General features: G+C 46.4%; 1 pseudogene; it reads right to left on the bottom strand.

Annotated features, from left to right (window-relative positions):
- Nucleotides 1-1,030: 1,030 nt before the first annotated feature.
- Nucleotides 1,031-1,705, bottom strand: LOC108530461 (26S proteasome non-ATPase regulatory subunit 10 pseudogene; annotated as a pseudogene).
- Nucleotides 1,706-5,141: the final 3,436 nt, after the last annotated feature.

Here is a 5,141-nt window from a genome sequence, read left to right as displayed (position 1 = left end):
AGGCGGGCGGATCACCTGAGGTCAGGAGTTCGAGACCAGCCTGACCAATATGATGAAACCCCATCTCTACTTAAAATACAAAAATTAGCCGGGCATGGTGGTGGGTGCCTGTAATCTCAGCTACTTGGGAGGCTGAGACAGGAGAATTGCTTGAACCCAGGAGGCAGAGGTTGCAATGAGCTGAGATCGTGCCATTGCACTCTAGCCTGGGCAACAAAAGTGAAACTCCATCTCAAAAAAAACAAAAACAAAAACAAAAAAACAAACCCAGAAATGTTGGCACAGGCCCGAGTAAGCGTGAAAAACAAGTTACGATGTTTTAACTGTATGGAGGCACATTAGAGAATCCACATAGAAACATCTGGCAGAACAGCTGGCTTCTTTCTATTGGAGCTGTTCTGTTTCAAAAAGGGATATAAGGTACATGGGAGGGTGCTGAAAACTCACAACAGCCACAGAATTAGTTACTCAAAATTAACCAGAATTCAATATACAAGAATATATGACAGCAGTAGAGCAATCTCAACAGTTACTGGATGCCTGGAAAGCAAGCTGTAAGCTTAGAACAAGTAACTCAGCAGGAACAACGGTCAACATGTTTATACGACTTTGAAGGTGAGAAAACTTTATCGTTCATAGATGATGTCTTGTGCACAAGTACATTAGTTTCCAGGACACTGGGAACAACACCACAACATACAAAGTAAGAATAGGGCCGGGCACGGTGGCTCATGACTGTAATCCCAGCACTTTGGGAGGCCGAGGCGGGCGGATCACAAGGTCAGGAGATCAAGACCATCCTAACTAACACGGTGAAACCCTGTCTCTACTAAAAATACAAAAAATTAGCCGGGCATGGTAGCACATGCCTGTAATCCCAGCTACTCAGGAGGCTGAGGCAGGAGAATTGCTTGAACCCAGGAGGTGGAGGTTGCAGTGAGCCGAGATTGTGCCACTGCACTCTAGCCTGGGTGACAGAGCAAGACACTGTCTCAAAAAAAAAAAAAAGGTAAGAATAAATCCAAGCTGTTTAACCTTCCACCATTCTCTTGAGTATTAAACCCAGGCCACCTTTGGCCGCTTGCAGGGGTGTCTTTTCTTCTTCTCAATGTAAATACTCGCTCCTTGGGACACCAGCAGTTTTGCTTCTTCCACTCTCTCCTCATCACAGGCTAAGTGTAGAGGAGTGTTACCCTCAGTGTCTGGGTGTTCGTGGATGTTCTGTAGTGCAGAAGGATAGGAATCATCTTCAAGTTACCCTTGGCTGCTGCACGGGGCATTGCTGTAGCCTCACAATGATCCTCAGCAGCTGAATCAGCCCCGCCCTCTAGTAACATGGCAGCAATCTCATGCCTGTTTTTCGAAGCTGTATAATGTAGGGGAGTACAGCCATTTTGACTGACAGCATTTACTTGAGCACATTTTCCCAGAAGGGCTTTTACAATCTCATCCTGCCCAGCGGAAGCCACAGTATGAAGAGGAGACCAACCTGCATCGTCTTTATCATTCACTGGCACTCCAAGTTGCAACAAAAATTCAACAATTTCTGCCTGTCTGGCTGAGCATGCCCTGTGCAATGCGGTTCTGCTGTTCTGATCAGTTCTACTAGCCAGGAATTAATAGACCAGAATACTCTCCTTCAACTCTTCCAGCTTCCTCTGCAGGCCAGGTTGCAGACCATAAGGTTAGACACACACCCATCCATTTTGCTTTCCCAGGAACTTGTGATACTAGTGTGTGTGTGTGTGTGTGTTTTATTTACTTATTTATTTAATTTTAGAGATGAGGTCTCACTATGTTACCCAGGCTGTTCTAGAACTCCTGAGCTCGAGTGATCCTCCCACCTCAGCCTCCCAAAGTGCTATAGGATTACAGTTGTGAGCCACAGCACCTGGCCAATATATGCGTTTTCATCCATGGTTTGTGACTTATAACTCCCATAGCCCATGTCACAGTAAACAGACTCTCTCTCTTTGACCTTCTCTCGCCCTTCTTTCACTTGCCAGATGCAGGACTCTAAATGTGAGTCATAAAAGTCTCCATTCCAGAGGAAGTTCTGCCTCATAACCTGGAGGTAAGAACGCCGCACTGAAGAGCCAAGAAGAATCTGAACAGACAGGACTTGCTGGGTTTAGATCATTCCCTTTTTGTCCAATCACATTTCAACATGGCTGTCCATGCTTCAGTCATGCCTATCCAAGAAGTCTCCATGAAAGGCCCAAGAGGACACGGTTTAGGGAGTTCTGGAGACCTGAACACACGGAGACTGACAGGAAGGTGAATAAGAACTCGTTGAACAGCCAGGCGCGGTGGCTCGTGCCCTTAATCCCAACACTTTTCGAGGCCGAGGCGGGTGTATCACCTGAGGTGGGGGTTCGAGACCAGCATGGAGAACCCCATCTCTACTAAAAATACAAAATTAGCTAGGCATGGTGGTGGGTACCTGTAATCCCATCTACTCAGGAGGCTGAGGCAGGAGAATCGCCTGAACCTGGGAGGCAGAGGTTGCAGTGAGCTGAAATCATGCCATTGCACTCCAGTCTGGGCAACAAGAGCGAAACTCCATCTCAAAAAAAATAAAAAGAACTATTTCAACCAACTCCTCGGGCACAGAAGTTCCTGTGCTCAGGACCCTTCCAGACCTCTCAGTATGTAGGTAGGTATGTAGGTATGTATCAATATCTCTTCATCTGTTTATTCATATTTTTTAAAAATCCTTATAATAAACCAGTAAACTTAAATGTTTCCTTGAGTTGTGTGAGCCACTTTAGCAAATTAATCAAACCCAAAGAGGAGTTTGTGGGAACCCCAACCTGAAGCCTGTTGGTCAGAAGTTCCTGAGGCATGGACTTGTGAATGGTGAGAAGGGGCAGGGCAGACTTGCGGGACTGAGCCCTTAACCTGTGGTTTCTGAGGCTATCCAGGAAGATAACGTCAGAATTAAACTGGAAGACACTCAGCTGGTGTCCTCTGCTTGGTGTGTGGGGGGACATCTCCACATGTCTGGTGACAGAAGTTTCCTGTGTTGATTGTTGTAGCGAGACATTAGAGAAAAAAAAAGGTTTGTTTGTTTGTTTTCTAACACAAGGCTCTGTCTCTCATTATATATAATAAGAAATACCGAAACTTTTCCTGAGCTGTTCCCTCTGCCCTCCGGGCTCAAGTGATCCTCCCACGTCAGCCTCCCAAGTAGTTGGGATTACAAGCACATGCCACCATGTCCGGCCTTTTTTTTTTTTCTTTCTTTTTTCTTTTTTGAAGACAGGGTCTCACTCTGTGGCCCAGGTTGGAGTGTAGTGGCATGATCGTGGCTCACTGTAGCCTCAACCTCCTGGGCTCAAGCCATCCTCCTGCCTCAGCACCCCTGCCCCCCAGTAGCTGGGACTACAGGCACGTACTACCACACCCAGCTAATTTACCACAGGTATTTTGTGTAGAGACAGGGTTTTGCCACGTTATCCAGGCTGGTCTCAAACTCCGGGTCTCAAGCTGCCTGGCCCAGGGTGCTTCTAATATGAACACAGCTCAAAACTTGGTTTTTGAATAAGGCTGCTGCTGTGATAAACTCAGTTGGCAAACTCCCTGCAGAAAGCAAAGGAGATGCTGCCTGTCTGAACTCCCTCATTCCAGAATAAGTAAAAGGCAAAAGATCCTTTGGAGTTCTTCAATGGGAACTTCATGATTTTCCTGCCTTCAACAGTTGAATCTATTAGACTCACTGAAGTAGATATTGAAAGGAAAATCTATTGAAAGTGAACTAAGTATGGCCTGGCACGGTGGCTCACGCCTATAATCCCAGCACTTTGGGAGGCTGAGGCGGGCGGATTACCTGAGGTCAGGAGTTCAAGACCAGCCTGACCACATGGAGAAACACTGTCTCTACCAAAAATACAAAAAATGAGCCAGGCATGGTGACACATGCCTGTAATCCCAGCTACTCAGGAAACTGAGGCAGAAGAATCACTTGAATCCGGAAGGCGGAGGTTGCGGTGAGCTGAGATCGCGCCATTGCACTGCAGCCTGGGCAACAAGAGTGGAACCCCATCTTAAAAAATAAAAAAATAAAGTGAACTGAGTAGGCCAGGCACGGTGGCTCACACCTGTAATCCCAGCACTCTGGGAGTCCAAAGCAGATGGATCACTGGAGGCCGGAGTTCAAGACCAGCCTGGCCAACATAGCGAAACCCCGGCTCCACTGAAAATACAAAAAAGTTAGCCAGGTGTGGTGACAGGTGCCTGTAATCCTAGCTACTCTGGAGGCTGAGGTATAAACATTGCTTGAATCCAGGAGTTGGAGGTTGCAGTGAACCGAGATTGCAGCATTGCACTCCAGCTTGGGCAACAGAGTGAAACCCTGTTTCAAAAAAAAAGAGAGAACCTAGTGATGTTCCAGGTTTCAAAAGCAGAGTCAGGGCATGCATTTCTATAAGTATATGGGAATTTAGATTAATCAGATCTAAGTCAGTCTGATAAAATAGAGGTACTCAATCTATCTGATCTCTCAGCTGTGTTTGTAGACAGTGAGGAATCATTAGGAATGGATGTTCAACAGGGTACACCTGAGGCATAATTACTAAATATGCCTTCGGGGCACCTATTTTCCCACTTTGGCTGCTTTCTTTGCAGTCCCCTTGGTTCTTATAAGTAAAAGGCCTGGAAAGGGTTGGATTGTATGGATATTAAAGGATTTATCTCAAGATAGTTGCTTAAGTGCTGTGCTTGAGTGAACCGAAATGTGAGTTCCCCAGGGCAACCCTTGGGCTAATTAGTGAGAATTGAGGTTTCAGGGCTTCCAGGGAACTCTGAATAGTGTGTGGATCTAGGTGGATTTTGAGGCTCCCAGGGGCTCCCGTGGCCCTACCTTCGCTCCTTCTTGCCCTTCCTCTTCAAACGGGATTTCATCTCTATGGATTACAGTCTTGAATTTTGGTTAAAATCGGAAGATTGCTATTTAGCTTCTACTGTCTCCTGAAAGCTCACTAAAGTACAGTGAAAAGTGTTATTAAAAAGGACTTAAAGGCCGGGCATGGTGGCTCACATCTGTAATCCCAGCACTTTGGGAGGCTGATGCAGGTGGACGCCTTGAGCCCAGGAGTTTGAAACTAGCCTAGGCAACATGACGAAACCCCGCCTCTACAAAA

This window comes from Rhinopithecus bieti, unplaced genomic scaffold (genome assembly GCF_001698545.2).
Source record: "Rhinopithecus bieti isolate Rb0 unplaced genomic scaffold, ASM169854v2 scaffold_5626, whole genome shotgun sequence".
Lineage (NCBI taxonomy): Eukaryota > Metazoa > Chordata > Mammalia > Primates > Cercopithecidae > Rhinopithecus > Rhinopithecus bieti.
The sequence above is the reverse complement of the archived record's forward strand: the minus strand, read 5'-3'. Positions and strand labels throughout refer to the sequence as shown.